Below are 11,296 nucleotides of genomic sequence, written 5' to 3' on the forward strand. Positions count from 1 at the left end.
TTGGTACTTGTAACTTGTTTCCATTGCACAATTATTTTGAATGTTCAGAGCTTCAGAGATGTCCTACAGCTCTGAATGAGTATACAGAGTTCTCTGCACCATTTGAAAGCAGAAGTTTTACTTCCGGGGGAGAATAGATTCCCCTTTGTCCAATGTACTGCCTCCTAGCCTTCCTCATACATTGTGACTGATTCATAAATTCATAGATTATGAATGACCCTCATAAAAAATGAAGCTGAGGATAGTGACAGAAGTATCTCCTTCCCCTGGGAGGGGCCACTAACAGCTGCAATCCTTGTTCTCCAGAAGCAGCCAGGGATTGGTTCCTCAAATTACTTTTACCTACTCATGTTGCTTCAAAGAGAGAAGGGAGTGGGCAGAGATATGCAACTTCTACCACAGCCCATGGAGCACTAGGCAGGAGCCAGATGTACCATTTTAAAAGGTGGCACCGCTAGGGGCTAGGGCATTCCACATGCACATTTGGAAACTGAAATCATGTGGCTGTGCCCTAAGCCTTTCAAGGAGCTTTGCCTTAAAAGCACAGTCCAGCACTTTATGCTTCACAAAGTTATTATCGGCAGTCCTCTTGCCAGTGGCAGTCTGCCTGGGACTGGCTTTCTATCTTTGAGGAGGCTATTTCAAGCTGTTACTGTCCGTAAGTCTTTTTAATCGTTCAAGGGAGGCAGATGGAATTTAAGGACTCCATTCCAGTATTCCCAACAACTGTCATGCGTGAGGCTGTAGCAGAGAAGTTCACCTGACACGGTTGTGTGATGAATGGGACTGGTGAAGGGAAGGACTTGCTCAGGTACATATCAGAGATATATCCTCTGGCATCTCTAAATCAATGGTGGTGGATTCCATGCAGGGTAATGAACAGGCGATAGATCACTCTAGATATACCTGTTTCAGTGCTCTCCCTCTAAAGCTGGGGTGTGCAATTATTTGGGCAGGAGGGTCACTTAAGGAGTTTTGGTGAGCTGTTGCAGGCCAGGAGGTGGGGAGGGGGGAATGACCCAGCCTGGCACAGTGTTGGGGGAGTGGTGACCCAACCTGGTGCAGCAGGGGTCAGGGAGGTGCTCATCTGGCCCAGGCCCAGCAGGGGAAGGGGGGTAATATCTGGTTCCAGACCATCCACCCAACACCCACCACTGAGGGCACTGGACAGAGCAGATGGTGGGTGGGTGAGGTCTCCCTGGAGGCTGGCCCAGGACCCCTGCAGGCAGGGTGCACTTGGCTGGGGGGAGATGGGGCCACAGGGAGGTGTGGAGCAGCACCCAGGAGTAGGACACATGGGTGGGGATGGGATCATGGGGTGGTGACAGTGTGGGCCCAGGGCCGGGGGCAGAGCTGCAATTTACTCCTCACACATCCCTGCAACAGGTGCCGGTTTCAAAGGCGGAGATGTTCAGGGAGCAGATCACAATTTTGCCCTGGGCCCTGGCTCTGTGCTGTCACCACCCAGTGATCCTGGCCCCTGCCCACTCATCCTGCTTCCAGAGGCAACACCGTGCCTGCCTGTGGCCCCATTCCATGTGCCCAGCAGTGCACGCCCTACCTGCAGGGATCCTGGGCCAGTCTCCATGGAAACCCTACCCACGTGCCTGCTCTGTTTGCCACCCTTGGTGGTGGGTGCCAGGCAGCAGCCAGGCGGAGTGAGCTACTGCCACGGAGGCTTTCAGGAAGCCATGTCTGGCCACTATGCTGCTCCCACCCCACCATGCACCTGGGAGTGGTGGGACTGGCTATATATGCTGTGGCCTGGGCTTCCCCCTGTGCCTGGACAGGGCATGGCCAAGGGACTTGCCATGGATAGGTTAGAATCCCTTGGCAGGCCAGATCCAGCTGCAAGGCTGTATTTTGCCCATCCCTGCTGTAAAACAACCATTTCTGCCACTGTTGTAGACAGGATACTGGGTTAGTTGCATGAGCAGATGTAGGGTTCAGTAAAGAGGGTGCAGTAAACTACCCTGGGAGCAGGTGCCAGAAGAAAGAATCTACCCCCTTACACTGGCAGCTAGCCCTGACACTGTCACTGTCCCTGGCCTAGCCACACCTGGCAGCCACTCACTGAGCTCTCAGTGGGAATGGGGCAGGAACAGCTCTGGGCTTCCCTTGTACCCGTGTCATTCAGGAATAGCAGTGGTGGGAAGGGGTGTTTCCTCAGCTAGCAGGAGGCATGGTGGGGGAGTGACAGGGAGCAGGTACAAGAAGAGGAAAACTTCCCACTACTCCCATTGTCATCTGCTGAGCTTAGCACACAGAAACTCTGCTCCTGATGGCTGAAGTGAGGCAGAAAAGGGTTTGGAGCTCCCACTTACCCCAGTCACTTGGGATCAGGAGAGGCAACAGGTGGGTCCCTCCTGTCCCGTGCCAAGCCCCCTGGTGTCCCTCATAGACCAGGCAGCCTCCAGCTCCAGGAAAAGGCTCCATAGAGTGCAGGGCTCAGCCAGAGATGGCAGCAGTGGAAAGGGGGATGCAGCTGCACTGCTGCAACCACCTTGGATCCAGCCTTAATTAGATGGACCCTGCATTGTTTGACCCAGTGTGCCACTCCTTATGTTCTTATAGTCTTATGGAAGCAAGCTGGTGGCCAAGCTGTTGAGATAACCACAGAGGTTAACCTCTATGCATGCTCCAGGTAGATCTTTTTCCTATCTTACTGCCTGCTTATTTCATTTTTCATTATTAATACCACAGAGCTACATTAGATATCATAAAATTCTTTTGCAAAAATAATCTTGGAGTTTTAACACTTTTATGGAGAGTTTCTCATAAATTACTGATCTAGCAATCCAACCAAAGTTCCTTTTGAGCTACCTTTTCTTTGGCAACATGTAACAGAGACTTACGTCTTGAAGATACTTTTAGATGCCTAAGTATTAGTTTAAACAAGTAAATTATGTTTTCTGCTTTCATGGTTTTATAAGTCATAAATCGTCACTTTAGAACATAAAACTGAAGGGGCCATGGCAATTGTTTGAATTCAAACCCAGGTTAAGTGGCATCCAGAGTTTACTCCTAGTACTTTTTCCATAAGTTTCACTCAAGCCTTTTCTAATCCATATCATATTAGATCATCACAATTAGTATCCTTGCCAGTAGCTCCAATGAGGGAGGTCAGGAACTGAATAGTCAGGCAAGACCATGACAATGACACCTGAAAGTGTTACAATATGTCCAGATCAAAATTGAAGGAACAACAGAAAACATGTACAAAGAGCCCTGCATTCATTCTGCTCAGATTTTATCCCATTAATGGCGCAATAAAAGACTCTAGACCCAAATATTTGTTTAAAATACCCAATGACAAATGCAGCAACTCCTACAACTTCTACATTTTTACATTTCTGTGAAAGCTATAGAGAAAAAGCAGATTGTCATTTTGATGTAAGGCTTGGAAAGTTCTTTGTAGCAACTCTTTTTATTTTCTTCTGTTTTAAAGTGTGATGTGCCGTTGTCACTAGTAGTGATAGTGATGAAGCTATTAAAATCTTTCTGCATCTTTGCATGTGCATTCATGTGTACATGTATCTAGGCATACAATTTGCATTTGCAAGGAAAAATCTGATTCACTGAGAAAAGATTTGACACTATGGGTCTAATATAATCACAAGTTTGTGGATGCATTGGTAATTTCTCTAAAGAAATAAGTAGCTACATTCCATTCAGCATTATTGATTTTAAAATGGGCAGGTATGTTACTGATGTGTGTTGTCAAGAGCACTTTTCATTTGACCATGGTCTCACAATCTGTCCCAAATATAGAGGTGCTCTGCGTTAACAGTCATCTTGTTTTGCTTTGCTTTATTGCTTTTAAATTGGCAGATATTGCGATTTTGTCAAACTGCTGTATAGCTGCATGCTAGCTGAGGTTTTTATTTAGTTCCATAAAATAAATCAAATAAGAAAATCAAGTTATTTTCTTTATTATACTCGGTGATCATACAGAACAGCAAAACTGCATGCCTATGTAAGGTATGACATGTTAGATGTCTAATACCTTTGAGGAGGAGAAAATTACCACTCGTTATGCTAAGTAATGCCTTATATCAGCATGTAAATAGCTTTTCTTTGTAAGCAATCACTACTACATTCTGAACACAAAATTAATATATCTGATTTGTTTATGTATTCGTCTAATTTAGGGCCAAAGATTTTGCATTAGAACTAGATATGAAAATATTTTACCAAAATTTATCAATGCTACATGCTGAGGCATGTGAGTGTGTATAAGTCTGTGGTGTGTATGTATATAGCTACACACACGCATACATGAGTTACACACTCAGTATCCATAAGTTAAATCAGATAAGCTATACAATCCTGTACTTCATGTTAGAAGAGATTTTACTCATCTCCCTATTTCTGTCAGTTGTAGTTTTGGTGGGAAATTAAAAGTTAATTCTGTCTTGTCCTTTTGTCTTTTTCCTTATCAGTATTGCCTCCAAGGCATGCTAAAGTATGCTGAAAGTGACCTTCAGTTTACTCATATCATCCTGACACAAGTGATTTAGTCTCCCTACTTGTCGTGTTCAGTATTAACCACAAGAAAGTCACTCTCTAGCAAATATTTCAATATACTCAACACTCCTTCACCCACACACTTTGTAGAGCCAGCAGTATAGTCATTTTAAATTCCCCATCCTAAATTGCAGACTATTTTTGTCACTAGTACATGCAATTAGTATCTTCTTTCCCCATTCTAAAAAGATAATTGTCTACCATAATAAAAATGGAGACAGAAGAGGCAGTCAACACCTCCAGTTTAGCTTTTCTGAAGTTGAAACTATAAGCAGGGTTCAAATTATGAGGGAGCTCAGGGCGGCTGAGCCCTCCCATTACAGATGAGAGCCCCCCCTGTATGATTTGAAAATCATAAACTGGGGGGTCTCCAATTTCGTTACGGAATCATAATGGGCAACCCAATATTTTTGCAGATCCCACCCAAGAATCAAAGTGTAATTTGAACCCTGACTATAAATAAGCTAGGAGGAGACAGAGGGACAATGAGGAATTCAGGCCTAAACAGAAGATAACTCAGGTTTGGAGGGAAGATTTGAGTTCTCTTTGGAATAATCATGTAAGACAAGGGTTTGCTGGACCAAGATGTTGAAAAAGAAAAAGAAGATAACTAAAGAAGGAGCCCTGTGGCAAACAGACAAAGCAGAGAGAAAGATGTCTCCAACAAAAGCACCTAAGGTGAAATCCTGGTCCTACAGAAGTCAAGGAAAATCCTGCCACTCATTCATGTGAGGCCAGAGATTCAGCTGAATAGTGTGGTGAGAAAAATATGAGAAGGACAGAATAGGACAAAGCCACAAAAACTAAGAGAGTTAGGGTCAGTTGTGACAGCTGTTGATTTAACAGTTGGTTTTGGCGCCTAAAGAGGTCAATGAGAGTCTTGGTCTGTCTGCTGGCACATATATGTATGATGATGCATGATGAAAAGTCAGTGCTGTATGCACTCAATTGCATGAGGATGACTAGAATTTTTACAGGGATTAATCATGTTCACATGAGGAAAACAGCAAATGGTTGATCATAGAAAAGAATGGGAAGGCTGGCTATTCTTCACAGTCTACTTTATGCTCATGATATTCTGGTGCTGTCATTTCTCAGTTACTAAAATCTGCTGCTTCGTCCATGTCATTCCCTATTGACATCAAAGATACCTGCTACACTGGGACAAGAAGCATAGGCAGGCTATCTGCATGCCAGTATAAAAGGAATAATTTTCAGCCCACTTAAACATTACCCATGCCAAAGATCATTAAACCAGGGGCTCTCAATCCCTGGGCTGTGGCCCGGTGCTGGTTCACAGTGGGTTGGCTGCCAGTGCACAGCACTATATACATATACATATACATATACAGCACTATATATATATTAGTGGCATTTCATTTTAATCACGGAAAAATTTGGATTTTGGGTTACTTTTTTAATCTGAGAATTGGGGTGTTTTTTTTTAATCAGAGAAAACCAGGATCCCTGCTTATCAGCTTTGCAATCTTCAGACCAAACATTTTAGTTTTGATTTGATTCAGTGTTTATTTTATACAGTTCTTACATTTCTGTGATTAAGCTGGGGTACAGTTTAATTCTTTAGGGCAGATCCTCATTAATTAATTACCAAGGCTGTTTACTTTTTTTCATTTTGGACTGGCAGTTATAGGTACTATTAGCTTCTGCATGTCATTGAATGGACACATTGTATAAGGAGCTGAACACTGGTTTCAAGAAAAACACAATGTTTGAATTGGGAAAAATGTACACAATAGCAAGCATGCTCCCAACTTTTTTCCACATAATCCATTTTTAAACTGGCAACACAAAGATGTGCATGGGTATCATAATTAGTTATCATCTCAATTCAAGATATACATGTAAACCACAAAGGGCCATGAATGTTCATTTGTATTTGGTTTATTCATACTGCACAAAATTATCCTTCTAAGTCCACTGAACTCTGAGGTACACTGGGTATACATTTGGCCCATTACCTGTTATTGCTATGAAATCCATTTTTCTTTATTTAAACAGAATTAATTTTAGTACAGTATTCACTTTGCAATTCCCAGTTCACATGGTTTAAGTGCCTCTTGTTCAGTAGTACCATTTATATCATGTCCAGATATAAAGAAAATGCAGTAAGCAAATGGGAATCTCTTTCTCCGGTGCACACTTAACTACTCTTAAACCCTCATGTGTGTCCTTGTAAACTTGACAATTATTTCATGTTCTGATTCAATGTGAAATATTCTGATTCAATACACAAAACAAAAGGGTCAGAGAAAAAGAACGCCCAACCTCACAATTGACTTTAAAAAAATTTAAGATTTTTTTTGAGGAAAAGGCAATGTTAGAAACAAGCACAGTTCATGTGCATGTGTGTGCGTGCACACACACACTCATTGCCACAGGTAGATAAAGAAATGAAAGTTGACATAAAGAGAATCAGATTCCTTTACATTTTGTATAGCTTTGTTTAGTACATGCTTAAAAGCAGATGTGATAAATGAAGCATTTCTTTAGAATGTCTTGGTAATGTAATAATTTATTGTGATACAGACATCTTTTCTCTACCATAGGACACATTTTGTAGCCTTTGCTTTTGTGAACAGTTATTTATAGGAGTAGTCCCACTGACCATCATGAGTAAGGTGTTCACAATCTGGCCTAACCTATTTCTGTAAAGCAATCTATGGGTTCTGTTACAGGTTACCTTCAAACTATTCTAAATCTGTGGAATGTTATACTGTCTTGAAGTTGGAACAATTTCAGGACAGTCACAGGTTAAGGCTTATTGCCATCTCAGATCAGCACAACTGACTTGCAACTAGAGGGATTGATGAATAGGGGCATGGACAGGAGTCGGGAGTCTATCCCTCCTCTCTGGTGGGAGAGAAGTGGGGAGGGTGGCATGTAGCTCAGAGGCAGGGAAACCAGCATAGGGCCTGTAGCTTCCTTCCCACTGCAGCAGCAGGAGCTCAGCTGGAGCTGCAGGTGGGGCAGGGGAAGAGAACTTGAAAAACTGTTTGAAGTGAAGTGGGGCAGGAGGGAGTGGGAGATGTAAAGAGGAAGGAGTGAAAAAAAAACTAATAAAAAAAAATTAAAGGACCAAAGTGTCTCAATTCATTGGGATTGGTCTGGGGAGAGGTTGGGAGGGGCTTGCTTTACAGCACAGAGCACAGCACTCACACCAGGCACAGGGCTGAGAACTAGCACACTTACTTCATGGCACATACCACAGTGCTTGCACCAGGACAGAGCTGAGAACTAGCATGTTTGCTGCATGGCCCAGGTTAACCCCCGGTAGCTCTGCTTCCAGTGCGCAACTGCTGGACAGTAAGAGTGTGCAGCCTGGGAAAATCACTGGTGAAGCCTAGAAAAATACTGGGGATTAACCCCTAGCAGCTCCAGCCTTGGAGCAGAACTGCTGGGTGGTGAGAGCCCAGGGAAACATGTTTCCCTAGGCTCCATGCTCTCAATACCTGGGGGCTCAGCACTAGAACCAGAGCCCCATGGATTAGCATGAAATGGAAGGGTGGGGGGCAACTGTTCTCAAAAAAGACAAAAATAATATCAAGCCCAAAAGTCAATTTTCCACACAGCGCTAAATGTACTTGCAGTAAACAAACCCTAGATTACCATCCTAGTCTCTACTGCAGCTTCCACTCCCAGCCAGGCAATGAGACCAGTAGAGATTTGGAGGGGTAGTGCTATAAGGGGTAGAGGGGCTAGCAGCTGTGCATCTTGGGATGCTGGAGGACTGAAAATTGACTGCTTTAATTTATTAGGAGCAGACTAACGATACCTTGTCTCAACCTGTGCAGAACAGCTCAAAGATAACCCTCTCCCCAAGTAGGAAACTGTCAAAGCATGTATAGGATGCTTAGAATGGGTTAGCACCCTTGAAGCACATGAGTACTTCCATCTTAATTGCCCTGAGAATGGTTTAATGGTAACCTGTAACACCATTCTAAGACATGATGCCTCCTCAAGCTTGGAAGTGCAACATATAAAGGCACTTATCTTGCAAAAAGCTTTTAATGCAATAGTGATGCAATATCAATATCAGTGGATCACCTCATGTGCTTAAAACTAAGCACATATATAGCACATGAAGGAATCAAAACTCAATAAGGCAAATGTCTAAAAGTCTAAAAGCTGTTAACCTTACAGTATCTCTGTGTAAGAATTTGATATTAAACCACCAATATTGTAAAAAAAGGGATTCCAAAAAAATTGTCCCCAGGTGAGAGTATTTCAGCACCTTTAACATTCTCCATTATAGTCAGGAATTCATGGCCCTGAAATGTATGCTTATACGCTGTCCCAAATTAAGACCCTTTCCTAAACCAAGCCCATACAGGGCACTTTGTCTAATACTAAATTTGTATGCACATTTTTTTTTTGGAGGGTGATGATAATTGCACATTCCACAGTAAATTTTTCCACTTTCATTTGTCCCTGTAATTTGTATGCTTCTCATAAAAATAACAACAAACCAAACCAAAATTGATGGTAAGAAAAAAAGCAAATTTAAAGATGAAAATTGGAAAATATTTTTTGGGGGGTAAAGAACTTTAAAAAATAGGTGTATTTTCACCAAAAACATTTTTCTAACCCACACACATTATGCAAATAATGCATCCAGCTGACTACCATGAAACTTGAACTATGGATATCTGGTACCTGCAAAAAAACCCAAATTATTTTAGCAAATCATTTTATGTAACAAATACATTTGTGAAAATTGTATTCTGCTCATGGGTCAAATTGAATAGAAGCAGAGGCAAAACTATTGAAAGAATTGTACACATTGGCCAAACCATCCCTGAAGCATAAATCCACTGAATTAATGGATTACTAACTCAGTTCTATCCAGTGCCTTCTCCACTGCTGAAGACAAGCTTACATTTTAGTAATTTCCTGAGTTTTGCTCAAATCTCTTTTTAAATTTAGGTATTACATTTATGCATCCACTACTCCCCTTGTAGAAACCTACTTCCTAAAGAGGTGTTAAATATATCTTCTCATTAGTTCTATATTTACTTTGAAGAATTCAGAAATAATGTATTCTAGATTTTTGCCATTATGCAGACACTTTAATTTCCTGAACTCCATTTTTATACCCATTGTAACAAGCCACCTATGTAGATACCCTGGTTCAAGCTATTATCCTTTGGAAAAATCAGATTTAGTTTGCAGAGTACAATTTAGGCTCCTTTAGCAACCACACAACTATGTATACTTGGAATTGATAAGGCTCTTATTAAAGTCCCACACAAGATTCTCATAAGTAAACTGGAGATATGTGAGCTAAATAAAATTACTATAAGGTGGATACACATTTGGCTTAATAACAAGAAGCAAAAGGTATTTATAAATGGATCAATGTCAGAATGCCTGAAAGCTTCAAGTAGGTTTCCACAGGGGTCTGTCCTGGATCCAGTACTTTTTAATATGTTTATTAATTATTTGAATGTCAGACTAGAGAGCTTCCTGATCAGGGCTAGGGACAAACATTAAAAAAACCTGACCCTGAATTGATTCATTCTTTGCAAGTCAGTCTAACCTGGCTAGGCTAAATCACTTCATAACTGCACAGATAACCCAGAAATGCAGGCATATGCCTGCAGTGGCTCAGGCTAGAAGCCTGGGGGGGCACTACAACAACCCTCCCTTCTCTTGCACACTGAGCTGAGGGGAGGCATGGCCAGGCCCTGGCAGGATGCTCTGATTATCCCATCAGGGAATTGATAACATTGTTTATCACCACTAACTCGGTGTTTACCATGCCATTAAGAAAACAACAGAGGGATATTACCAGTTATCCATTGATTCTGCCTATTGATTCTACCTGTTGATTCAGCAGGGACTGTAGCCAGCATGTGGTCTGCTAGCTAATACACAGACACCTCTCCACAAGGCAATGGGGGTGGGGGTGTTTCCTGCTTAGCAGGCAGTGGTGAGGGGGAGAGTGGAGGGAGCAGCCAGCAGTCTTCCCAGAGCTGCAACCAGAGAGCAGAGGGGAGGGCCAACCCTGCTGTGAAGCAGAGAGCCCTGCCCAGTCCAGAGAGCATGCCAGGATGCTGGGGGAGTCTGGTTTTACTTAAACCAGCAAGGGATTTGGGACAGACATTGCATAAACTGGTTTGACCCAAATCAATTAAGTCTGATACTACATTCAAGTAGGTTTATCTCAAACCAGTTTCAGCCATTTTCAAACTGGTTTATGTGCACTGAACATCTGTTCTGTTACAGGTTTAAACCAGTTTCTGATGATTATTTAAACCGGCTTATGTGTAATGTCTGTCCCTAGCCCGGGTCTGCAGAAGATGTGAAGCTGGAAAGGATTGCAAACACCTTGGGAGATAGAATTCAAAAGGATACTGAAAGATTGGGAGCTGAGGTATGGACAACAGAGTAAAGTTCAAACCTAAAGTGCTACAGCTATGGAAGAATAACCATATTCCAGTAGGCTGGGTAATATCTGGGGGAATCTGGGAAGGTTGGTGAATCACAAACTCAACACAAGTCAGTAATGTCGTGCAGTTGAAAAAAAAAAAGAAATGTAATTTTGGGTTGCATCAACTGGAGTGAACAGGAAATATTCTTTAATGTTTAATGTTAGAACTGTGAGACAGTAGAACTGACTGTCCAGTCAGGGGAATGAAGAAAGTGGGGAACAGAACTATCCAGAAAACTTGTAGAATTCCTTTTGTTGGAGGTTTTTAAGAAGAGGATGGTAAGTGTTGTGCAGGGATGATGCAGGAATGGCATTCAT

At 42.3% G+C, this 11,296-nt stretch overlaps 1 long non-coding RNA gene across 2 annotated transcripts in view; it reads left to right on the plus strand.

Moving 5' to 3' along the window:
• Positions 1-667: 667 nt before the first annotated feature.
• LOC112550197 overlaps positions 668-11,296 on the plus strand; it is a 105,013-nt gene continuing 94,384 nt past the window's right edge. For both annotated transcript variants that reach the window (XR_003093897.1, XR_003093896.1), the window contains exon 1: positions 668-811. This is a non-coding gene — a long non-coding RNA (uncharacterized LOC112550197). The remainder of the gene's footprint in view (positions 812-11,296) is intronic.

This window comes from Alligator sinensis, unplaced genomic scaffold (assembly GCF_000455745.1).
Source record: "Alligator sinensis unplaced genomic scaffold, ASM45574v1 scaffold486_1, whole genome shotgun sequence".
NCBI lineage: Eukaryota > Metazoa > Chordata > Crocodylia > Alligatoridae > Alligator > Alligator sinensis.